Source organism: Boleophthalmus pectinirostris, unplaced genomic scaffold, assembly GCF_026225935.1.
Source record: "Boleophthalmus pectinirostris isolate CB_2022bp ecotype Guang Dong unplaced genomic scaffold, ASM2622593v1 HiC_scaffold_18, whole genome shotgun sequence".
Taxonomy (NCBI): domain Eukaryota; kingdom Metazoa; phylum Chordata; class Actinopteri; order Gobiiformes; family Gobiidae; genus Boleophthalmus; species Boleophthalmus pectinirostris.
Genome location: NW_026571133.1, coordinates 30,574,097 through 30,601,771, shown reverse-complemented (window position 1 = coordinate 30,601,771; position 27,675 = coordinate 30,574,097). Strand labels below are relative to the sequence as shown.

General features: G+C 39.2%; 1 protein-coding gene across 2 annotated transcripts in view; it reads left to right on the top strand.

The window, feature by feature from the left end:
• Positions 1-9,967: 9,967 nt before the first annotated feature.
• strbp (spermatid perinuclear RNA binding protein) overlaps positions 9,968-27,675 on the top strand; it is a 91,458-nt gene continuing 73,750 nt past the window's right edge. For both annotated transcript variants that reach the window (XM_055153409.1, XM_020940246.2), the window contains exon 1: positions 9,968-10,181. The gene's annotated coding sequence lies outside the window, so the exon portion shown is untranslated. The remainder of the gene's footprint in view (positions 10,182-27,675) is intronic.

Below are 27,675 nucleotides of genomic sequence, written 5' to 3'. Positions count from 1 at the left end.
TAATTGATGGATTCTGAACATTTTAAATCTCCAAACACTGACATAAGGGGCAATTGCCATTCACTGTGTATGTGGTTGTTTGTTGACTTACAGAACGTATTGATTTCTCATTAGTAAATAATTGATCCATGGAAAACTCCACATATAGCATACTAAAGTGAACTTTTCCTTCCCTAGTGACCTTCTGTCAAACTCAGATGTGGTCCAGGCTATTTTATTTGGACATAGTTGTGTATAGTATGCTTTTGCAGCTTAAATAGGACACCTCCAGGCTGCTCCTTCTCCTGACTGATGCTGCAGTGACTACAGCATGATGAGTGGATGGTTTCAGAGCTTTGCATCATCACCAGCTGCCTGCTCCAGTCGCACTCACTCCTGTGTGCTCCTGTCTGCTCCTGTCTGTCCATGAGGCAGGTGCACATCGAGTACCTGTTATATCTTTTTATTAAGACAGCAGGAAGATGGAGGGTGCTGGGGACCTCAGTTAATCAGTAGCCTATGTATGCAGTACAGGGTGAAGGGATCAGATGAATTGTTACTGCAATTTAAAACATTTTTACAAGAACATATAACCTTTGTGAGCCCATTCATTTTAAGGTGGACATTTACTGAAGTAATTTACTCAAGTAAATTTTTAATAAATTCACAAAGTACTTTTTAGACTCTTTTTACAACATAAAAATATTTTTGGTTACTCATTCCACAAATAGGTCTACAACTGACAAAAGCTTTAAGTGTCAATATCCAATGATGGGAAATTGTGTTTCCTGTGCTGCTCCTTAGATTTATTTTTTCTTATTTTTGTGATCTGGAGGGGTGTGCCATTTCCAAGTCCTTTTAAATTACATTTACTTCACAGTCAAAAACAGATGCTATGTCCAGACAATTAGTCTTAATTGTGTTTTATAATTGTGTTATTTTTTTACAGCAGAGTTTTGCACATTTACAAGAGTCAGGGTAGCAATAGCGCTTTATTTCTTTATTTGTTTGTTGTTTTTTGTTCATTTCAAGTATACATGCAGATTTTATACTTTGTTATGGATTTTGTTTTTCACAATCCTATTTTTAGCTATTGCAAATATTTAAAATATTCTTCCATTCATAAAAATCCACACCATATAAACGTATTAACTCATTTACTATTAGTTACAATAAACCTACTATGATATAATCAACAAATATTCATTGTGGTTGACCTAAAACGACCCAGGACCACAGCTGCCATGCTATAAATCCAAAAAGACCACCTACATCTGAATGGTAATCTGTCAGATTCATAGATAAGCTGGTGAGAATTGTGTGCCTGTCCTGTCCAGCCTGCCCTGCTCATGTCATCATTGGGTAATAAGAGTGGAGTTATTTCCACGGCTGTTGTTGAAGCTGCAGAGCCTGTTGGTTATGTTGGGGAATCCTCATGCCTTTAACTAAACAAAAGAAAGTGTCAGGACTCGTGATAGACAGTTCATCCTGTTGACAGTGCCAGAACACAAACAGTCAGAGTACAGCTCCATAGGCTCCAGTGCACCTCTGTAATGTGTGCTCTTAGGTCTGTTTTACGAGAGGCTTTGGGCTGGTTGGTTCACCTTACTGTCACCTATTTGGTCTGACAACACATGGTCACAACAGCACTGTAAGCCACCAGCTTCAGAGGTAGAGACGCTGTCTTGTTATTGATTCTGAATTATAGCACATGAGAGAGTGTAAAAGCTTAGAGATATGAGCCAATTTTAGCAGGGTATGAGTATGTGTAAATAAATACATTTTCCAACAACAATTTCCCATGGGTGTTAAATATGACTCACTGAAGGTGCAGCAACATCAGTTGGTAGCAGTTGCAGAATAGCTGTGGAATAAATAAATAAATAATTAATATAAGTAAAAAAGTGTTAGCAGTTAGTGAATGCATAGATTGCAGTCCTAGTAATAGTCCTTGCAGCGTGAGAAGTTCTATTATCATTCATTCATTCCTATACCAAAATTGCCATTACACTGACTAATAATATTTGTCTCAAAATCTATTTGTCATGTTTGAATATAGCAAAACTGATAGTAATATAGAATATATTCACAGACAAAATGTTTTTGTTTTTTTTTTTCATGGAGGAAGATGCACATTTTAGATATTTCCTGTGTCATTATGATGTAATTCTTGTTCTGAGTCATAAAACCTCTTCTCTCGGGGCATTGTTTTTGAGTCTGTGTAGTTCTAATAAGGATTATTTATTTTCTAAATTAGCTGATATCTCTGTCCTAATTTCCTTCATTAATTCAACTTTTTAATGACACTTTTATAAACTTTTAAGTACAGCATTTGCAACACTTTAGTTGTCTACCTGCTACATATGATAAGCTTTCTCCTTGCATATATGATCCTATATATCATGTCAACATCAGCTCATTGTGTGCGATTCCAGCTCTAATGCACTTGTACTCGCCGTGTGATGAAAAGGTGAAGGACATCCCCCAAGCAGCTCCTCCTCACTGCTCCAACCTGCTCCAACTCACATTTTTCTATCAACTGCTCTAATAATGAAGGTACACGGTGTTGCAGACAGAGGAGATATTTCCCTAGTCCATAGTCTGCCAAAGGGCTGCATTTTAAGCTCCCATCTCATCCATCACACTCCAACAATAGAGATGTCACTCCCTCCCCAGACAGCTGCTCTCTCACACCCCCAGAAAGAGCGTTTGTGGATATGTTTCTCTTTATATAGGCAAGTATGTGCACAATAATGGTTTAGCGTCAAAGATGAGAGGCAGCGTCTTTACAATGAAGCAAGGCGCTATCTGTATTGTATTATGAACTGTACTCATTTATGTAGCATTGACGAGATTGATTATTGCTTTGTTGACAGTGACATGTCATCTCCTGCGTAATCTACCCAGGGAACTTTTTAATTAGAAAAGAAATTACAACCGTGGGCAGAATAATCAGGAGTGGTGATAGTCAGTCAAGGAAAATCGGAGAGCCAAATAAGTGCATAAGCAGATGGGAAACTGGAGCTCAGGAACACCTACAGAAATAAGTCATATGATGATGCATTTTCTCAGGTTGGGAATATTTGTTATGTGATATTTTAATACAGTTATTGCTTTGTTTAGTTTTTTACAGACAGTTGAGTTCTCACAAAACTGAAGCAAAGCCAGAATATTCTATAGTGCAACAGTAAAATCCATAACCCACTGTCATTCAGATTTCTAACAGATGACCATTCTTACAGTGATGCCCTAATGTTTTATCTTTGCAGGCCAATGTTCTTACATGCTAGCATCCCAAGAGCCAAACCTAATGTTTTGTTGATACAAATTAATCTGCTATAAGATATTTGTCTGAATTGTAAACTGATTTGGTATCTCATGCAACTATTTGTCTTTAAGTTGAATCAGAATAGATACTCCTTCGCTAGCCGCTTCTTTGGGCACTCCTGCCATAGTATGTGATTTGCTTTAGTATATCAAACTTTCTCATTTATATAAATTTAAAAGTAATGTAACACCTACGCAGAATACTGATGTCATGTTTCAGTTGTTTGCCTACTTGAGTGAAATACTTGAGTAACAGTATGTATATGGATGCACTTATAAAATGCTATTCATATTTTGCAGGTACATTACAATGGGAGTGTTCCTCATGCATCTCTGTTAGGAGAATGTTCAGCAGTAACCATGGTGACACAATATACACAGTAGCAAACACAGTCAAAAAGGGTTTAAGCTTGTCTAAGAACTCGAAAAAGTTTCAGGGCCGTGTGATCAATACGAGCCTTCATGGCCCTATTTAGGTGTTTGATTTTCAACAAAAAAAGTGAGATTGATTAAATGAAAAACTAGCTTTTGACTATACTGTTATGAGAGAGACTTCTTTAACAGCAGAAATGAGCTCGTCTGTTCCAACTAAATCAGTTCTTTCTGGTCAGATGTGTTAAAAGAAAGCTCAGATTAAAGTCTAACAGGGCTTCAGACAGAGCAGTGCTTACAGTTATCATCACACCTCCAGGAAATGTTGATGACATCAGCTGCAAAGTATCAATAGAACAACTTGCATCACAAAATTCTGATAACACATTGCTCTGCTGACATTTGAGACAAGTGATGGGTGGGCTGCTAATGAGGAGGAAGTGAAGCCCCGACTCTTCAAAGCTTGATTCCTTTTATGGTTCTTGTGATAAAAATCTAATTTGCATAATTGTGGCGCTAGTTCAGTGTTTTTATGTGAGCAGTTTTCATACTTGCTCTGTTTAATGTGTTTTTAAAATTAATAACAGACCAATCACTTTACCTCATGCGGAGAGAGTTTTACAATGAACTTTAAATACAGTTGACTGCGTTAATTTTGGATCTTTCACACACTGGCAGGAGGTCTAAGCAGTCAAGTGTCATTTAGTCATACAAAACAATGTGATGTCTGGATACTAACAGATGGACTAACTTACAAGCTTTTTTATGCTTTGCCCATGTGCCTCCCGGGAGGGCATCTCACACCTACCTCAATATGCAATTACTGCACAATTTGATTTGGAAGAAGATTTGCGATGGAGATCTTCGGAGTAAAATTTTAAATGCTAAGCAAGATCTTAAATAAATGAAAACATTTATTTTTTATTTAATATAGTGCTGTGCAAGTGATCAAATTTGAAAGTCTGTCATTTCTAATTGTCAATGATATGTTTGGGTCTTTTTAAACAAGAGGTCTACAGCCAGTCGGGTGTAAAAACTTGATGTCTGTATTCTGTCTGTATTGTTTTAGACATTGAAAATTAGATTATGGAAAGACATTTTTATTTCAGACAATATAAGGACAAAATAAAATAGATCAATATGAGTTGTTTTTTTTGTCCTATCACCCAGCCTTATTTCGAACTGTGTTATAAATATTCTCAGTATGACTTAAAATAAGATAAGATTATCCTTTATTGTCTCCCATGGGAAAAATTTATAGGACATTTAAGAAATTTCACCTACCACCACGTCCACTAAACTTAATGAGTAATGTAGGGCTCCACCTATAGTGCGAGAGGTTGAAACACTGATTTTTCTGGCAGCTTCATAGAACATCATGAGTAGAAATATCAATCATATCAATAGAAATTATTATTCAACTAATATTTAATCATTCCATGGCTGTCCTTAAACTGAATGTAACTTTGCTGTTCTTGCAGTGTTATCTTGGATCAATTTGTTTTGCATAAACATGACTAAATTGGACAGAGAAGACTCACATTCCACCCATCCCCTCTCAGTGACCCTGGCCGCTCACCACAGGCTCATCGGACCAGTGTGTACTTGTGTGTGTACATCTCAGAGAGGAGGCCTTGCCATGTTGCCCATTTCTCTGTGGTACCACCATCTGCCCACCGTCCTAGTACAGACCAGAACAGCACGACTCTTCACACACACACACACACACCCACATGCATACACACACACACACACACACATATACACACACATTCCCCATACCCCCTGTCCCGTCTGTGGTCTTTGGTCCAGGTGGCTTCTCACCAAATGACCAACAGAAGATGGACAAACACGCAGCATCCTACAGTATGTCTGCTCCTCTGATATTTCTCCTTCTTTATGCTTGATTATTGTGGCAGTGGGGTGTCAGTCTGTCCCTCCGCCTGTTCTTATCCTCCAATGGTTTATCCTGTTGGCTTGGTTTGAACTTCTGTCATTATAAGTACGAACTACTTGGTATCTGAGGTGTTGGCACGTAAAATACTTTTTTTTATATAACTGCTGGATACTGGTGAACATCTTTTTATAGCTCTGAGTTTGAATGGCCTATATATATGAATCATCTGCATTTGACCCAACCTTCAGTGCTACTAGGCCATCTGCCAGGGGATATGACTGGACAATATGTGTCTGCTATTTGGTCACATCATATTATCATGATTCGTTGCTTTTACAGCTTTATATTAAAATAATTACTGCCCTGTTTGGAATGCTCCACAGTATGACATTAAACAGATCTACCTTGCATTTATTCAATTACAGGTGGTTTTATTGTTCCAAAATACCTAGTAAAACAGATATTCTGATTACCACTACACAGATCTGATCTGTAACTTGGTCTGGTTTGATCTCTGTGATGCAAAGGTTTAATGCCATACTATGAAACATTCCAGATAAAGTAATCACATCTCCATAGACAAAAGTAGGTGGCGGACCCCCCAACAGAAAAGTTATACAATGCAGCCTCAAGCAAGATGGCTTTAGTTACCTCTTAAATACTATAAAGTTATAAAGAAACAAACAAAATCAGAACTGTTATCTGACTGTAAGAAAATCGCAATATGAATTCTTTTGGCATATTGTCCAATTCTATCTGGGAACATACCCTAGAGATAAGAGCTTGGTTAAGAAAACTTGAGGACCACCCCTTAAAACATTAAAAAATAAATATAAAAAGTAAAAAACACAAAATGCAACACTACTTTTTTTTTTTTTTTCTTCAGAAATTTAAATGAATCACATCTGTGGTGTTATATCGAATATCTGTCTATTCCTTTGTTAATTATTTATCTAAATGTACAACAAGCTCATTGTCTTTGTATGCATGTAGAAAATGATGCATGGTATGTACAGTCTGCATGTGTTGCTTTTTGCCAATACGACTCCAAACAGCTCTCCTCAGAGGGGTGTCATATGGCAGGCCTGCGTTGTGTGAAGCCGGGGGAGGCTGGGTGGATGGGGGCGGATGAAGGCAAGGATAAAGTTAAAAAACAGGAGGAGGGGAGTCAGCGTGCTCTGTTCTCTGCTTTTTGCCTTTTGTTCTGAGAGATAATAACTGTCTCCACCCCCTGACTCTAGAGAACCTGCAGGGATAGCCCCTAGTATTGGGAAACATGAGCATCCTGCAATCCAGCTCTGCTTATGACAACAGAGGACGCCAATCTAGTGGCCTGATTTCCATGGTGCCTTGGAAGCATCCGCAAGCCACATGACTCACTGCGAATTAAGAAAGAAAGTGCTTGGAACGGCAACTGTGTCAGATAACTCATTGTCAATTATGAATGCCCTAAGTTTGGCCTACATTGCTTTTAATTCAGGCCAAAACTGGGAGATAGGAAAACACACACATACAAGGACTGCCAAAAACCTGGGGTGGCAGTTGGATGTCCTTCTCCACCCAAAATACAAGAAAGAGCCATAAGTGACCTGGATTTTAGAATGCATGTTATTTTAGCATGGTCTTACCACTCTGATATAAGGGAAGCACAAAAATGGACACAACAGATAACCATGAGAGGTGTGAAAACGTTGCTCCGTTTGCAGCGACCTGCTTGTGTGGAACAGCATCTGCAACCCACATAAAATCTAAAAATAATGCACCTATCATTGACTGCTACTATGCCGTGGCCTGTACATGAAGTGTGTGATTCAGAGCATGTTTGCTAGTGATATAGCTCTACAAACACACAAACCTGAGAATTCACTGAAATAGGTTGTCTACATATACTTGACTTGAGGTTTATTTATGCTTATTGGTCAACATTCTTGGTTAACCATTACTCTAAAAATTAAGTAGGCTGCCTTAAATTGTGCTGGTAATGGATTGCAGGCTTAGCTGCTGTTAATTTTGGCTGCAAGAGCAAGATGCAGAAGACTGAACTAGTTCTTCAGTGACAGATGACTCAAGGATGCACCAATTGTTCCTAGGACAGAGATCTCTGAATTAGAATGGCCTGTTGTACTCTGCATGCTAACCAGTGTGTCCACAGACTGGCTAGTCTAAAGGCACTCAGAGGGCTTGCACAGCCTATTGTTTTAGACATGTCCACTTCATTATTTTCACCCAAGTGTGTGCATATACATTATATTAGGAGTGTGATATCAGTCCATTTATTTGTTTGGATAGACTTCTTCTCTACAGTGATATCTCAAGAATTAACACAGAGTGTTCTGCTGGTAATTAACAAAATGACTGCCCTCAATATAAAGACAAATGATAAAGAAGTGTGAGAGATAGCATCGACTGAGGCCAGGCCTACTGCAACAGATGCCAATGAAGAAAAATTATGGCAATTGATGCCCTATGTCTCAAAAGGGGAGGAGAGGATTAAGTGTAAATTAAGCAGATAAATATCTTAATCACTGGCGCACGTCAAAAGTGTTACCTCTTGGAGGTCTGTGCTGGGGTTTGTGTATTTATCTACATTTTAAAAATAAGGCTAATGTTGTTTTAAAGGTTCCAGCGCGCATTGGATCCTAGTTTAGGCTGCACATGACATATGGGAGCATCTTACTTTTCTGAATTTGGAAGTTGAGGAGTTGTTCATTTCTCTCTGTAATACGAGGACATCGTATCTTGTCCTTCCCTCCCTCTGCGCCCATGCACGCCTCGCTCTCACACTCCGTACAGGTGCGGGAGCGCAGCGCCTGGATTCTCTCCTCCAATTAGGAGCACGGAGCGTGACCACGTGAACAAATCCTGTCATCTAAATTCCCGATGAGCGGAGAGGCTCGGAAGAAGCGGTAGCGCTGAGAGCCAGAGCGGAGAAGTCACAGGACAGCCCGGACATGTGCAGGTAAAATGCTTTTCTACACAGCTTCACACTAATTGCGCCCGCATCCTTTCTCCGGCTCTGCTGGGACAGTGCATGAGGGAGGAACATGCCTGTGGGACATCACATTTGGAGGAGGGGGTTCAGATTTGCCGGATGGAGGTTCTCGCGTCTTGTTGCGATCCGCGGACAGGACAAACGCATCACGGGCCGGTTGTTCTGCACCGTCTGCGCATTAAACTCATCCGGGCAGCTCCTCCCTGCTCTCTCTATCTCTCCCCATACGTCTCCCAGCTACACGAGGCTATTGATAGTTGACAGAAGCCGTGTAATCCCGGACTAATCTGGTTGACTGGCCACAGCCATTTGTGAGGAGCAAGAATGTTGCTTGAACTTTATGTTGTTTCGTTTGGTTTGTTTCAGTAGTGACGCCAGCTTGCCCTGCGACGCGCATTATATGAATAGAGAGTGCGAGTGCGATGCTGCTTTGGTGCTGCATTCAGCCAGGCAGCAGAGGCAAGCTTTTATATGTGAATTATTTATAAGACTGTCTGGAGGAGAGCAATGCTTCACGGAGATGGAGAGCGACATGGGCACGAGATCCTTCTATTTTTGATCAGAAAAGTGGCACATCCCAGGCCGATCTAAATAGCCCTTATTGGCGGTTACAAGTGTTTGTTAAATAACCCGGGCAGTCCGATGGCTGACGCACAGTCATTAAGCGTGAGAGCATTGAAGTGGGCTCTCATTGCCATTATCAGCGGCAGATGTGTTTATGTTGTGTCCCTGAGCTCAGCCCAGGAGCCTGCTGTCACTGGAGGCTGCGGGAACTTGTGATAATGACTCTCTTCAGTGCCCTGACACTGATCAGCGCTGATCTCAGATAAAGCCTTTTCCCCTAAATAACCATATAACAATAACAAATCCAGCTTCTCGTTGGCTCACATAGGCCTACCGTCTTTTTTAACGTTAAAATAGCGTTATTTATTTGGGGACATACATATTTTTTTTCCGAATTCTGATTTTTTATTTTATTTTTTTTACATAGACTTATCAAACAGGCTACTTTGTCCTTCTATACTTGTATCTTCACAGAGGTCACTTGGAAATTATAATCTTGTGCAGTCAGCCATACTACACCATCAAGCAATTAGTCTTGGCTTTTTACAAAAGTTTTGAATTGACCCCTATATCCCTGGAAGGTTGCTCGCTACTCTTGCTTCAAAATGTTTTCCCCATGTTTTTGTGTGTCACGGTGGATCACCTTAATAATCGGACACTCATTCCTTCTGCTGCTTAATACAATAGGATATACCTCAATTCCCACATCTTTTTCAAATTAATAAGCAATGTGGAAGCCCTTGCACATCCATCTTGCCCCGCATCCTACTGATGTGAATTGAACCCTCCGCACATGCGCACTTCGCTTTATGTCCTCTGTGGAGCCTCGTGTGAGAGAACCATGGCACCAGCAGGCGGCTCTCGGGCTCCCGACGCTCAGTGCCGGGTGGTTGTCAAGGCGCAGTGGCTGTAGTCTGTGACTTCCCGTCAACGCGGGTGGACAGTGACAGCGCTGCACTAGTCGGTTCGATACAAGTAGTGCTTTTTCACCTGCACTGGGATTTTTGTATTTGAAAGGGGAAGCTGAGGACTCTTCGCGTTGTTTTCTTTGTAAGTTATTTGATATTTGACTCTGCAGCTTTGCTTTTCTCTGATTTCACTGCGCCTGTAATTGTGGAAGTTCGCGTTACAGCTTAGGCTACTATTTCAAAACTACCTGCGCTTGGTTTGTTGTGAGTAATATAGCGCTTTGGGCTGTACGTAACTTACTTTATTTTTGTGTTCCGTTGCTGTTCATGCTTATTGGTTTGAACGAGAAACTCCACACGTGAAGAAACGCTCCGCGTCAATGTGTTTTGACTCCCGTTTTTACCAAACACGTTTTTGCACATTTAAACGATCCCTTCGCGCACTGACTCATTGTATCTATTTACGAAAGGGGAACTAGGCAGAGACTGCACTGCAGTTCATCTTTACAGCAGGTGCCTGCGTGTTGCCCACTTCCGCACTGTTCCTTTTAGATAAAGCTAACTTTTATGTAGACATTCGTCTTTTGCCCAAATAAGTTAGACAATGTAGCCATTTTACGCATGGAACGCGGTTGAAAGGAATAATATAACTATAGGTGGTATTTCCTCACTTCCTGACATTGTTTTCTTTTGTTTCACTTTATAACTTTTTGCACACTTTCTCATTTAGGCTTTTTAGCTTGTTTATTTTATATTTCTCAATTATATAGGCCTGAAAAAATTAACCTATTTGCATTATCATTGTTATATGCATAAAATGTAGCCTCTTTTTTTATTATTCTACCAAAAACATGTTGTCATGGCTTGTTTACATGTCTCACAAAGAAATGCTGCACTGTGTGCTCTGCTCTCCATTCCTGCTGAACCAGCCAGTTGGCATACCAGTCTCATAGCTGTTAACCTCATGCCTTATTTCTTGGTCTTTTAAAATAATAGCTGGCATAATTCACCTATCGACATGACCCCTACGTAACTCCAAATACTTTAAGAACTGTGTGTAGTTATGAGAATTAGCTTTTATCTATCAGTGTTGGCACATGTTGCTTTTGCATTCTATTAATTGTCTGCTATGGTCCAGTGGTTTTGGTCTGTGGCTTAACTGGTTTCACTTGGTAATCACTTGGCTGTGTCTGGTGGTCTCAGCTTGACTGGTGGAGTGTAGCCATGCTGTTATTTTGGTATTGCTCCACCCTGCTCCACCCATTAGCATGGACACCCTATCACACCTGTTATGTTAGGGCAAGAAATCGTGTAATATTCTTCAACCTTAGTGACTGTTTGTCTGATAGTTGGCTGTATAGTGAGTGTGTCTGTGAAGCTTCAGGCTATGATTTTCTAACCTTTTGGTAAGTTTTGACAGTGAGCGCTCTCTCAGTTGTGAGAGATAAGCCAAAGTGAAGGCTCTACCATTAGGAAACAGGGCTGTTCTGAACAGGATGCGTCTAGTTTTTACATTCTCTTTTTATCAGCATGCATGACTGTGCTGTCATTTCCTCATTCATTCTGTCTCACGCATGTTGTCTTCTGTCTTTCTGTATCTTATGTCATCATTCTGTTATCAGATTCTATATGGCTTTACACATTGTACACATTTCATAAAATGTGTTATGCTACTGACAATGCACAAGTTACTGTTACTAATATGGTTCCATATTGCAAACAAATGTCCATGTCTCTTCTGACGTTTTGTGTGCAGGTGAAACCAGATCATAGGTGCTGCAATAGGAACACAACATGCTGACAGTGTGGTTGTTTGGTGCAGACCATGATTACATTTCCCATTTCAGCTATCCTGTTCAGTGAAAAACATGAAAGTCCCATCATCATATCCCCACAACCCTTGCTAGCAACTTCCTGCTCTTGTCAAGTGTTTTTTGTTCCAAACTGTGGAGACTCCTGCTCTAGGTCTCTGGGTCAGAGCCTACCAGATCTCTAGCACCATGACACATTTAGTCTGATGAGCAAATGTACTGCTAATCCAATTGGCTGGGGCAGTAGTAAAAGCTTTTCTAATTGGCCCGTGTGGCAGCTGGCTGCCTTGGCTCCTGTAAGCACAGTGGAGAGTTAGGGGGTCCCAGAGGTGCAGTGGTGCAGCATTGAACAAAAGGGAGAAGGGAGAGAGCTTCTGCTTTGAATATCATTCCACACAGCGTCATAAAAACAGCCATCTGCACCTTCCTCATGCTCTCTCCAGCTGACCACGAGCTGGTCTCTGATTATTTCTGTTGGCCACACACACAGACATGCAAATATAGCACACACACACCAGCTCTCCATCTGCAGCCACATGCAAGCTTTCATCATGTCAACATGTTTGAGGAAACATCTTAAACTGGAGCAGAAACAAATGCTGTAAGAGGAACATGGCCCCTCCTCTTCCTTCATGTGTGTTTCTGTGTTTGTCACATAGAAGGAAGAGCAGGAAAAAGTCTGCTGCTAACAGCCGCTGCAGCCCGCCTGCTTCCTCTCACCTCACTGAGGAATCCAGGAATAGCTCCCAGTCACAGAGATGAGACATATGAGAGAGACAGAGAAAGACGAAAGGACAGCACAAGGGACAACAGAGACACAGAGACATGAAAGACAGTGACTATATTATTGTGCCATATAAGGTTCCCTATGTTCAGACCAGACTAAATCCTTCTCAATATAACACAAACACTGAACCTGCAGTGAACTGCTGAGGCTGCGCTGGTCCACTCACTGTTAACTTGAACTTTGCCTCTGTACAGTCAGACTATAGAGCTTACATAGAGCCAGTTGTTACCAAACAACACTATTTGCATTGTTTGCCAGAGTTTTGCCTCTGTAGTTTATGCAAAAGCACTGGGTTACTTTTCACGCAGTATAAGAACAAAATAAATTCCTCCTCATAATGAAGCGCTATTGTGTGTCAGCATAGTTTAAAAGGTCACTGCTTATGTATAATTCATTTATTACAAAATTAATGTGGTGTGCTTTGTTGATGACAGTTCCTTTCAGTTTACATTCCTTTATTCATTTAGACCAACCCAATCTGCTTTGCAAATATTGACAAGTCTTACTGCAAGATAAAATATCCCACATTTTAGTATTGATTTGAGGCTGCTAAACAGTCCATCTTTATGAAGTAAAGATAGTTTTCTAATAATAATCACCAAATCCATATAATTGTTTTTAAGCTTGTGTTGCATTGCCTTCCTCCTACATTTCACCTGAGCACTTGGCCTGCTGCTGTACTCATGTCAATCATGTGTGTGATGGATGTGTACATGTAATTTGATGTGTGGTGTTAAAAGGTGCAGTCACCCAGTACTGTGTGCCAGATCTGTTACTGCAGCTGTTATTTTTAACAGCTATAACTGTAACGAAAGTCAGGGCTTTGGTTTTCAGATTTGGTCAATTTATGACCCCTCACATAGGGACATCATCCAACAGATAAATTATGTGAAATATTTGATTATAAGGATTGCCTTGTAGTCTAATATTTTCATTTCACCCTGCCTTAGCCTTCTGGTGTTTAGCTGTGTAAAAGTGAGGTGTGAAAAATACTGTGAGTGTTTTTATTCCAAATGTTTTTCTTGTGAAAATCAAATGGGTCAAGGACAAAGGGACGCCTTCTGCTGTGGATTCAGATCACAGTACCTCAATGGAAGGAGCATTCACCCTTCAACACAAGGCTTTTTGAATGTGAGTTCAGGTCTGGTCACTAAGAGGTACCACTGCCAAAGAAGTAATGCCTTGTTCATGTCCCAGAGTGCTTAGATGTACCATTCATATTCTGCAACTCTGTATTTTACGTCATTTATTGCCTATAGGATAGATTAGGTAAAAGAGAGGAGCTTAATAGTTTGACAGTGAAATATGTAGATCCCATCTGCTCAGTCACTTCAGCTCTTCGGGTGTCATCACAGGCATCAACACAGTACATTTAAGATCCAGTTTACTTGTTCTCCTCCTCAAACATAAGACTACCAGCTTACTTAACCCCGATTATTTTATGTTACTAAACCTCTATCTTTAGCATCGCTGTAACCGTCTCATACTCCTGTTACTGATGAGTGGCCATACTAATGTTGCCCGTTATGAGTTAAAAGTCCAAACACATACACACGGTGCCCTCCACTCCCCTCCCCCATAGCCCAGCTCTGCTTACTGTGTCAAAAAGAGCTTAGATCAGGGAAACTGTAGCTCGGCCTGCTCCTGACTTCCTGGAAGAGATGCTGTGATTTATTTAAAACACACAGCATGGCATGGCACCACAACAGATTTACAGGTCCTAGGCAGTTTTACAATAAATAAATGTATAAATTATTTTAAAATGTAGAGAGATGCGTATACTGCAATGTTGCTATTTCCTAGTGTTGGTGCAGGTGTCACGGTACTAAAACTCAATTTTGGTACCAAGGAGCAATATTTGATACCAATTTTGATATTACAAACAAAAATATAAAATATCTTAACACCAGATAAATGCTGTTATTCATCAATACATTAATACTGATCCATATCAAGATCACACTTAAACAGTTCAGAAAAAAGTTCTGATTTGTAATTTTATTTGGTTTCTTCAGTATATTTATATTTTCAGTATTTCCGTGGTTTTAGTAGCATATTTGGCTGGTACGGTGAGGTACCTAATTGAAGACTACTTAGCGTCTTTTCCGTTTTTGAGTGTGCTTTGCATGTCTTCCCTTTGTCTTAGTTCTTTTATGATTTCAGTTTGACCTTCGTTTCTGAAAAGCTTTCTAGGTGAAAGGGGGATCTCCATATGGTTGACTGATCAAAATTCAATCATTAAAAAAAACTGCTTAGGCACAGGATTGCTAATACGCTGATGCAATGGGCACACCAATTTGCAAATTACCAAGCCTATATGATATAATATGGTGAGAGCATGTGGCAGCAGTATATAGTGGCATTGGTGAGTGGCCGTCCAGTACGAGAAGATTAATTGGTGCTTTCATGTTAAGCCGTGGCGTATCACCCTGTAATTGGTAATGGAGATTATCAGGGAGATGCGAGTCTTGTGTGTGTGCATGGTGGGCTGGCTGAGATTTCTTGATCTGATTACTGCGTTTATCTAATAAAGCAGGATTTATAGGATTCCACTTTCGATGCTCCGGCACATGCTGACACATACACATTACTGCACAAACAGGAGAGCTGGTTGGATAACATATACATAGTGCATTTTTACATTATGTTATGTTATGATAAATGATTGGTAGAATGGCTATTCACTTAGTTTGATTTTTAACGTAAATGCACTGTCCACTTGTTGGATTAAAGGTACTATATTATGCGAAAGTGACTTTTGTGAGCTATAAGCCATGTACGAATGTTATTACATCGTTTAAAAATAAAACTACCTTGTTTTGTTTTGTTTTATTCACAGATGTTGTAGTAAACCTTTATCATTACTCTGTATACATGTCCAGAACTCAAAATGGCATGGCAAGGCGAGGCAAGTTTGCTTATATAGTACAGTTCGTACACAAAAGAATTCAAATATTCTGTTCCAACTGGTTATGTCATGAAGCAGTAGTTTTTAAGTTAACAGTGACCTTTTGCCTTGGATTGGAAATTCCAGGTCTTAAATTATCCAAATCATTCTAGTGAAGGTGTACGGAGCAGATTCTCCAGGTATGCTTTTGAACAACATTATAAAAGATCAGAAATTTGCATATTTAGGCTCTTTAATCATAAACATAAATGTAGCATACAATCGTACTGGTTCATTGCATAATCAATTTAAGAACCATAACACAAAATGTAACAATAAACAACTGTTACATCATGTTAAATGCTGATGATAAATAAATCAATCCATAAATTGCCATCTTTAAAATCAATTTGACTTTAACATGTTTTCTTATGTGGACAAATATTATGAAACTTCCCACAAAAATCAAGATTGATGTCCCCAGTGATTGTCACCTACAATAAATTGCATCAGTCCATCAAGAATAAATCCATTTTACTCCATTTAAGTTCTCTTTCTTGAATCTAGGTAGAATAATATTGGTTTACTGGCATTCTCCAGAAGTGACATTTCTATTTTGTTTGTTGTTTATAATATTTTGCATTAGTCCATAGTGGTGTTCAGGAATGGTTCATTTCGATCTTGTGAATGTGATACTCAATTAGTATCGAAACTAGATACTCATTTTAAATATTGATTTAGTATCTGATTTTCAATACTCTTAACAACCCTAGTCCACAGTACTTCATTTTAGCCTTGAGCTACTGATGCTATCAATGGGGAAACTTGAGAATGCATTTTTCCTGTCTAATGCTGTTCTGCTCCCCTTTGCTAACAATTACTCTGGATTCAATTAAAAGCTGCCAATTTTGCCATTTCAAGTTTCTTCAAGCCTGGATGGTCCTAATCATCATTTTCCCCTCGTAATTCTTTTTTGTCTCCAGACTTTGTTGTAGAAGACATTTAAACAGCGCCTGGAGGAAGAGCTAATATAATGTGCTGAGCTGGGGGACGTGCACTAGTTCAGCTTGTAAAATTAACCCAAAGGGACTGTCGGCACGGCGATTACGTACAGGCACACAACTCAAGGTTTCCAATCAAAACCCATCTCTGCTCTATTCTTTCAAATCTCTCTTGTATGCAGTGTTTAATACAACTGTAATCCCATTGACATGAACTACACAGTCAATCCTGGGTATAAATAATTCATACATGATAATGCAATATAAATGGAATTAAGCCAGTGTTTCATCAAGGTAGTGTATTGTTTGCACTTTTCACTGTTGTCGTCTTTGTAATGTGCTGAGGAGAGGATTTCATTTCAAAAAGTATATGCGTATTTTTAAAAGTGCATGGACGGTACAGCTACGAAATCTGATTTGTTATTGTACATCACATATGTAAACTTGTGTGGCTATAATTTGTCTGTAACTGCTACTGTGAGAAACGTAAATGCAAGATAAAATCACATTTTGGTTGGTTTGCACTGCGGAATGCTTTATATTCTGTGTTCAGAACAAAAGACTCCTGGGAGATTTTTGACACACAGGCTACTGCAGTACTCTTAATCAAAAAGCAATATGTAGGGCCCTATTATATATACTGGTGGTACTCTGAAAGAGAATAGAAAATGTCTTAAAAACATACACACTTACTTATTAACCAGATTTGGGTAGAGTTTTATTGCACGTATGGAAGGGTAACAGTACTTCAAAATAATAATTCTCAAGTAGAAGTGCAAAGTAGTGGGACAAGAAATTACATGAGAAAGAGTAAAACAGTATTTGTTGAAACTAATATGGAAGACTGATAATAAGGGACAGTGTTTGGACGTAACGTCTGATCATAACAGAAGGACAGTTTAAATAATGCAAAAGACAAATTAAATCATAGCTGAATGAGCGGTGCAAGATATTTTGAGGATGGGCAATTAATCCAATTAATTCGATGAGTTCATGTTTTTAATAATCAAGATTTAGTAAAATTGCATAATCATAAACTCAAGGATTATTATGAAATGTAAACTCCTGACTTTCATATTTGCAATGCAGGGTTAATGTGCAATTCAGCAATTGGCACTGTAAAAAAAAATCTCAATCTAATGTAAACTATTAAATCATGTTGAAATCATTAAGATACTAACATAAAGCTTTTATCATTTAAAGACTTGCTCACAATGGGAAGAGTAACCAAAACTTTTATTCCCACCAGTGTAACTAACCAGCTAACTGTTTTGTCCATTTGAGAAACAGTGCTTGCCTTTAACTTAAGTTTTCTTCCATCCACAGCCCCCCCTCCCATCCAGTGGACTCTCATATCGTGTCATAATCTTCATAGCATAAGCTCACTTGGCAGCGCACATTAGAGCATGACAGCGCGGGTTAGCACACCTCCTGTTAGCCGCTCAGCCAGTGGAACCAGCGCAGCACCACTCCTCCGGCCTAAGTGTATCTGAGTGCGCAGGGAAGTGATAGGAAGAGGCTTGATATGTCGCTGGAGGCCATCATTGTTATCGGTAAATTTCAAATTGAATCTAATAAACGCAGCCAGTGTAGCGCCTCTAAACAGGCCTGATACGATTCCCTCCTCGAGCTTAGAGTTTGAATAAGCCTTAAGTGATAACAATAGCAGGACGTGAACTTTAATCTGTGCTCGTCCGCTTCCAATAACAAGGCCATGAATGCAATATAAAAGAGTCTGGCAAAACATTGTGACAAGTGGTGGGCACAGACTTGTGTAATATCTATTTAACAGCTATAATATTTCCGAAATGGGCTAGCCTTGGTTCCCACCCTGCATCACCTCCAGTCCATTCTCCGCACTGTTCCTTTTTTAGACTACTTTTGATACACTGAACACTGCAGATTGTGATGAGAGTGCAGTTGTGGATAAGGCTGCAATAACAAATGGATATTAGAGTCCCCAAACACAACATGGTCATTAAAATCAAAATAGAAAAAGTACAAAATTTGATTTGGTGTTTTTTGTGAAGAGTTTGGTAAATATTTTTTAATCAAGAGGTCTTCAGTTAACAGGATTTTTCATTTTTCTATCTCACTGGGACAATACATAATCATGTGTTGTGGACTCGAGTCGTTGCAAACAGAATAGCTGACTGACTTCCAAAATTATTAGTTGCCAAGTCATTGAGCGAGCACAACTCGGCCCTTCTCAAGATCACTGTTTTATGATTGCCATTTTTGATAATGTTGATAATGGGTATGATTTTTATTTAATGATTAACAGAGGCTATCAGTCCGTACTGTTTACATCTATTCATCACAAAGCTGTGTGTGTGTGTGAATTGGGGTAACATTATATTAGGGCTGGACAAAATCACAGTTTTGTAGATCATTTTTATTTATCAAGATTTCTTTTATTTTGTCTTATTTATAACAAAAAATAGTCAGATTTCTTCCTCTGAAATATGAACCTTGCTACAAACCGCATGCTTTTACTGACAGCTTGTGGCTACAACTCCCTTAGTTTATAAAGACTCAAACAGGTCATTCATAATTAAAAATGACTGAATATTAAAAATATAACAATAACCGAAATATTGTGATATTGTATCATCAAAGTTCTCACAATAATACCGTGAACCATCACAATATATCGAATTAAAAGTCTCTTTGCTTAAATTAAGAGTTATGGTGCTGCAATAGCTAAAAAAGACAGAGGGAACTACATAGACCATGATCCTTTGCTCCATTTCAGTGTAGACTACATAAAGAAATAACAGTTCTAAGCACTAAGCACTTTTAAGTCTAAATTCTTTGGATTAAGTCTTGTCAAGGCATTTTAAGAGGAAAAAGTAGCATATTAACAGTTTTAGCCGTTTAGCCTCCACAAAAATAAACGCAATAAATATCGTACTGTGAGATATATATTATGAAAAAAATCGTACCGAGAGATTTCGATATTGTTACATCCCTAATCATGAGCCTCCCCATCATATTGTGTGCTTTCCCACGATATCGCAATAAATATCGTACTGTGAGGTTCATACCATGACAATATCATATCGTGAGACTTTCATATTGTTACACCCCTATTGAATATCTATTACATGTCTATTAAAATTCAGTTCATTACACAGCCCTATATTCTCCTAGTATGCCTCATTCAACAAAGTGATAGTAAAGCAATTTTTTTTTTCTTCACCTTTAACATTTGCGCATCCTCCTCTAAGTCATATCACATCAGGTGCCAGAGTTATTGTAGCCTATATACAGCGTAGGCGTTTGGTAAATATTTGATGGATTTGCAGTGCTTGTACTTTGTTGTTCTTGCTCACTTTTCTCTCCGCTCCAGTGTCATAAAATATTCCACACAGGCTGCTGACCTTAATCCATATATATCCAACCTTCAGAAAGTTGTAAAGAGGTTTGTGTGTGTGTGCTGTGTACTTCTTCATGCTTGAATTTGCGTTGAGATACACATTATGGGCTGGTAACAGGACAGTGTAGAGCTACTATACCGAACTAGAGGATGCTGGTTTGATTTCTGCTCCGACAAGACCAGAGTTGTTTATGCTTGCCCCCGTCTGTAGCATGGGTGTGAGGATTTGATTACAGATTAAATTATGTGGGTCACAATTGAAAACATAAGTACTGAAGACTATTATTGATGTAATGTCAAACGTTAGCCTGTAGCAGGATTTAGTCATTGTAATGTTTTTATCATGTTTTAAAACTCACTAGATTAAATAATTAACAATTACTCATATTTTGTAAATAAATGCAATAATGATTCACATGTGTTAATTGTACAAGCTTATTCAGTTCAGTTCAGTGACATTATACTGGTAATTGAAGATTGGTAATTAGATTCTTTGTATTATTGTGTGCTTGAGCAACACACTTTCACTCACCTTGCCTCCAGCTGCTACACTGATGTGTGGATGTCTTGAATGAAACGGAGTTGTGGGACCAAGGTTTTTTCATAGCTCGTGTATAAAAAGAGTTCCTGCCTAGGGAGAAATAAGGTGCTATTTTGCTTTTAAACTACTTTTTGGCTTTTGATCAGACCTTGAATTTTGCAGTAATCTTTTGTACACAATTTACAGCTATCAACTGAAACCACATGAAAAGAAAAACAAGTGATCACTGTTGTGTCTGGGAGGAAGACCGTAAAACACCGGGGAACATTGTGAACATGGTGTGTGAGAATGGGCATCTAAACAACATGTTTTTACCACCAGCGCAGTTCCAGGAGCTGACTGCATCCGGAAAGCCCTCCTGAGAGACTTGCTCTTCAGCCAAACTCATGTCTCGCGGCTAACTGGAACAGACTGACCCAAACCAACCATACGAGCTGTTGAGGTGCGCGTTCATAGAAGAAGACATTTCCGTTTAGCATCTGCATGATGTAGTAATCCATCCACTGTGCCTGTGTCTGTTTGCCACTGCTTCAGCATTTTGTGAACGCTCCATAAATAACTTAGGGCCTGTTGCGAAGATAGAAGGAAAGCACAGAGGAATTTTTCACTGGTGAAGGCTGGGGCAGTGGAGGGCTTTTCATAGAACAACATTATTTATACTAGTGAGTATGTTGACTCAGGTAGAATAATCACTTGTTACAATGTGGAAAACTGTTCCTTGTGTTTCAAATTTTGCTAGTTAGAATAAATGAGCTGTCTTTGTAAAGCTAAACACCTGCAAATTGATTCCACATAGTTCTTAAATTGTGTTGTAGCCAGATAATCCCCAGTGTTTTCTGATTCAATGGATGGCATCTCGTGATCTTAAAGAGGGTAAGGAGGGTTTCCATTCAGCCCAGGAGAGATCACAAAATTACTGAAACCTGCATAAATTTTGCATTATACTCCCTCTTTAACTAATAAAATAGTCGTAAAATAATCATTATCTGGACTATGCAGACTCTAAACACATGCCAAAAGTCTATATCAACGTTATGAAATCAAAATGTCAAAAAAGAATAGACAAATTTTGATGACTAATACTGCATTTTATCTGTAAATATTATCTATTTAGGAAACTTCAGTCACCATAGTTCATCATTTATTTAGTTTATAATGTATTTAAAAGGACTAGTTGACTACTAGAATAATCAATAGTTGTAGCCCTAAATAAAACCATACAGAATGCCTCATAAAGATAAAGGCACATATATAGAATCAGGCATGTGAATCCTATACATGTTCATTTACATGTTTTTATACATTATATATTCTAATCTGGTGTTATCCCTGGATTATGTAAAATACCCACACATTCATGTTCATATGCAAAACTGTCCAATATAACAAAAGTCATGGATTGGCTTTATATAGCTAGAACTCTAACTCTAGAACTGCTAAATATTGTCTCAATTTTTTATGCCATTTGAATTTCCCTTATGGTCCCTGAAACACGTCTTTATAGCTGGACTACGTGAGTCTTTGTTGTGAGCCGCTGTAGGTGTTGCTAATTGCTGTGGATGTAAACCTGTTATTAGACATGCAGGGGTTGGAATGAAAGGAGACAGATCTGTCTATAGCAGTCGCTGTGGTGTGTGGGCGGGCCTCGCTCTCTGATATTCTAATTGATGGAAAGTGTGATGCAAAATTACACAGATTTATCACAGATCGGTACCCTCTCATAATTAGATATCATTATGTAATATTGCATGTTATCATAATCTAATAGCAGGCTTTTTCTGCTCCAGGCCAAAACTGCAAATAGATTTCAATAACCTCCCCCCCTCAACTCAAATATCACTGGTCACATTACTTTTATGTGCAACATCATTAGGGAAAATAAATTGTATGACTTTAGTTGCTTGTTATACTACAACTATATTCACATTGTATATGTGCATGATGGCGTCATGGGAAGAATATTCATTTAGGAGAAAGACCAATGAAGTCCCACAGTGTTGTTAACTTGTTACACAGGCCCTGCTTAGATCAGGCTGAATCTGTCCTCCTGCAGCCAACCGCAGTGACCACCATTCTGTGCAGGTTAATCCTGTTAGCTGTAACCATTCTCTACTTTTAAATGTCCATGTCTATATTTAGTATGGACCAGTGTAAGGTAAGGTAAAGCTGGACTATTTTTACAGCTCCATTGTTTATGTTCTACAGTTCTTCAGAGACAGGACTGGGGTAGAATCTCTCCAGTGAAGACTCATTTATCTCCCAGACATACAGGTCACCCTCTGCTGTATTACCAGTGCAGCAGGCACATAACTGTGATGAAAAGCCCCAGAATAGTTAGTATGCTCAGAGCCTTCTTCATCAATAAAACATTTAATTAGGGCTCTGAAATGCTGACCTACGCACAATGTGTATTTATGGGTTTGTCTTCTCGATGTGGACACATAAAAGTGGGGAGCACTGGATTATAAAGTGCTCATTGTATGCAGGTGTTTGCTTTTGAAAAATGAAACCTAACAAAACGGCATCAAGACGCAAAATGAAATTAGTATGTAAATAAATGCTCCCTCTGGGCTTGTACAGAAATGCTCCTTAAAGTTGCTGTAGTCCGCTAGGCTCTAATTGCACATAGTGTAACTTCAGATTGATTGATAAGATGATTTTTCTGTTGCTGCAGCCAAAGAGAATAAAAGTGTGGAGAAAGCCAATAAAGCCCAGATAGTGTTTACCAGCAGAGGGAAGGGAAATGGGTAAACAAGGAAGCTCCAAAGGAAGCAGCCGAGATGAAAGGATGCCGGGCTATTAGAGAGAGGCTAGAGCTCTGCACTCCTAGTGTGCAGACAGTCAGAGGAGGTCCACCACAAGAGCTGAGGTGAGCAGGGCCGGGGCTGCTCCTGCCTGATACCATGAACCCAATCACTGTGTCCCACACCATCACCTCTCTTTACCCTCTCCTCTTCCTCACTCGTCTCCTCTCACTCACTCACTCATCTCTGTATCACCCTCACTCACTCGCTCTCCTCTTCTTTCCCCCTCTTCTTCTTTCTCTCTCTCTCTCTCTTCCCCCTCCTCTTCCCCCCTCCCCCCTCTTCCTCTTCCTCCCACCTCATCCTCTCCCTCACTCATCTCTGCTCACTCTCTGTGGGAATTCTCTGACCCACTTAGCTCTTGCACCAGCAGCAGTAGCTGCTATTTTTACATATTAACTGGAGACAATGCTGTGTCCTCTGTTTGTCCTCTCTCCATCCGAATGCCTCTACTCTTCTTTTCGGATTTCTCTTCATCTCATCTTTTGCATCATGCCGTCTGACTCACATCTCTCTCTCACTTCCGATATTTTTTCTATGTCTTTGAAGTGCGGTCCTCTTATAGAACATCGGCAGCCTCCTTTGTTTGCCAGATAGCGACTTGCGATGGTTCAATAGCGTAATATTTGAGCAAGTGACAGAATAAGTGTTGTTATATTTACTTTTAATCGCACACATGGGAGCCCATTTCGCTGTGCCTAGTGTTTCTGCATGGGGACTGTCATTCATTGAAAGTGCACTCTGACACTAGATTCACTTTGGAGAGTTGTAAAGTCCTTTGTCGCAGTATCATAAAACAGCTTGTGCAGACAGCGGGCATCTGATAAGCTCTGAACTGTGGGCTTGACTCAAACTGGGTGTCCTCTATGTAATTATACACTGCAATGTCCTCCTAGATCACCACCATTATGAAATGACTGGCAATGTAATAGAATGTGCTACTTGTTTATCCACACACAAGTCTATCAGTGTCAATTTCCTGGCATCATTGATGTTTTTTATTTGCCAAATTTCTTTTCCAGCTGTTATTTCAATCAGTGCAGCCTAAATGAGCCTTGTGACTGTAATAGTATTGGATTTATTAAAATGGTTTTGACATTTTGGGGGTAATATTGCAAAAGGACACAGGCAGTTGATTGTGAGCGAAGTCAATGATGTAGAAAATGACCCAAGAATAAAATGGAATTCCTCACTCAGTGCAAGTTTGTGTAATATAGACATGTCCAAAGTCCAAGTTGGTGTTAAATGTTTGATGAGGTGTGTGCCAAATCATATTTGATTAATAACATGATTATCTATCTGGTGCTCACTTTCTGTTATAATCAAACATAGCTGTAAAGTTGCCCCACCCAGTAACTATGGGCCTTATGTGAAAGGAATACTCTGAGACATTTTCCTTCTATTACATCGCAAACAGTCATATCTAAAATTGTTGCCCTTCACAAGATATCGGAATCGCAATTTGAGTTGGCATAATGATCAAATCACAAAGGCTGCAATTATATAAATTATAGAAGGTTCTCCACAAACAACAAAATATCCTTGTCTTTTCTGATTTACATTTCTCTCTTTAGAAAAGTTAACGCAGAAAGCAGGAGTGGAGGCATACTGTTGCACTGAAAACTCAACTTTTTGGAGATTGTGTCTTCATGAAGTTGTAATAACATAATCTGCAGGTCTTGTGAGGTCAGTGGCTGCAAATATAGAGTAGAGTTGTCACGTTGATCTAATATACTGCTGTGATCCTGGACAATATCTGTTCTTTGACTGAAAAGACTTTTTAGCTGTGTTAATGATAAAAAGTTGAAATGGCTCCCAGCACTGGAGTCACTTTAACCATAATGGCTTTATATCCTCAGAGAAATCAGATCAGTCCAACATGTGGAACTGCCCAGAGGCGGAGCAGGCCGATTGCTGTATTGATCGCTTGTATCTTTGCCTGTTCAATACATGACGCAGCTAACCCAAAATGCTTCACGCCATATTGGTCCCTTTCCAGTTTTGACATTATGTTCTTGTATTTCTGTAGTTACCTCATTTTGCCCGCCACCGATTCCCATAGAGAAGCATTTGCGCTGTAATCAATCTAATTTTGCCCTGATTAACCGAATTACGCTGACAACACGGCTTAATTTATTGCATTAGCTTGTTTCTCCTTGCTCTGCTCACCTTCAGGTAGGTAAATACAGTGCCCCTCAGTTCATCACCTCTCTCCCCTCTCCTCTCTCTCTCCTTTCTTCCCTCACTCCGAGCTGGGGAGGGTGCATCTCTAGTGCAGGTGTAGACAGGTCATCTATTCCCCCCCTAATGATGATGGATGGAGCCACTGCGGAGGGGACCAGGGTGGAGGGGAGAGAAAAGTGGAGCAATACGATTCGAGATAAAGAAACCAGAAGTGTGTTTATATGTGAGGCAGATGGAAGAAGTTTAACGGATATGTTGATCTGCCAGTGCCAATTTGTGTTGTCATCCACCTGAGAGGTAACAGACTGGTTTACGGGATAGCGCTGGTGTTGTCGCGTTTTTGCAGGATGGTAAAATGTTATCTGGCTTGGTATATACTCTAGAATTAAGGATGCACCAGTCCAGCTTTTTCTGCTCAGATACAGATGTCAGTACCTTTGTTATAAGTATCTGCCAATTTCTGATATCAACTGCTGCTAGGGCAGAGACTGAAAATATAATTTATTTTTTTATACACAAATGATTAGGGGTGTAACGATATCCATGTCTCACGATATGATATCATCACGGTACGATATTTATTACGATAATTTGTGGAGGCTTAGAAAAATGTGAATATGCTACTTTTTCCTCTTAAAATGCCTTAACAAGACTTAATCCAAAGAACTAAGACTTTAAAGTGCTTAGAACTGTTATTTATTCTTGTAGTCTACACTGAAATGGGGCAAAGGATCATGGTCTGTATAGTTCCCTCTGTCTTTTTTTAGCTGTTGATGCACCATAACTCTTTAATTTAAGCAAAGAGACTTGTAATTCGATATATTGTGATGGTCCACAATATTATTGTGAGAACTTTGACGATACAATATCATGATATTTCGGTTATTGTTACATCCCTACAAATTGTGTATGGTTAAATGTGTTTTGTTATTGTTATTTACCATTCTAGTAACTACAGAACAACTCTGAAAAAATATAAGTCTCATCAATGTATAGATCAACGTGAGATACCATCTGAATCGATATCTTGGAACCGATATCAGATCCATCAAAAAAACGTCAATATTGGCACCAATATCTGATACCAGTAGTGTATGATTGCATCCCTACAAAGAATAGGCTTACATTTGTTGCTGTAGCATGTTCTGTTTACAGATGTCACGCAAGGATAGGTTGGGGTCATGTGGCGTAACATTCAAAATTGCCCGTATTTTATAACTGGGCAGGGCAGATCAGAATTCTTTGGTAGAATTTTTCAGTTCTCAAAAAAAGAAAAATCATCTGCCACCTGTGTGTACTATGCAGATTTTTTTCTTTTTGAAGACATTTTCAATTTATCTAGTTCATTATTTTTATAAATGTAATAATTATTATGTCTGTTCACAAGAAACACACAGAAATGACTCAAAGCGAAGTCATGCCAGTACAAATAAACTTTATTTTTAGCTTGGTGGAATTATTCAGTGACAAAGGCAAGCTTGCTGTCAGTAGAAAAGAAAAAAAATTCAACTTGCCTATTTATGTAAAAGAACTATTCATCTTCCTCTGCTCTCTATATGAAATTATGACATCAAATTCTAGAAAGTCATTACCATAACAGGCGGTCTGTGAGAACCCCGTCCACCCCTAGCAGCTGGCTCTTATAAAGCTTTCAGTACCTAAACATTTAGCTTGTGCAATATTGAACAACACCGCAGCAACATTAAGTACTGGAAACTGATGTGGCGAATCGTGTACACAGCAGTTTTGTATATTGTAGAAACTCTTAACTTGTGCTTACAACATTTTACCTATGGCAGATTTACTATTACTGTGTTAGTGTTTTTACTGCCGTGTGAGTGTGTAGAGAGGCATGTGAGCTTTTTCAACAGTTGTGGTCTCTATTTGAAGACACAAGTAGTACACTCACAATAGACTGGAGCGTCTTTATTGTTCCATTGTACGACAAAATTGGCTGCAGTTCTGGTTGCAAAGATGTTGATGAAGACTTTTCTTTTTCCTTTCAGCCTTTTCTCTTCTAAATCTGCCACAGAAAATCACCTGCCTCTAAGCATGTAGTTGTACATAATTTTAATCTAGTATATTTATAGACTTCATAACTTTCTGTATGAGTTTAGGATTGTGTGTAACACTCAATAACTACACTGTTTAATAATGCAAGAAAGACTTAATTCATAATGAACAAATCAGCCTTGGTAATAGGGCTGCAAGATTAATCGTAATCAAATCGAAATTGCAGTCT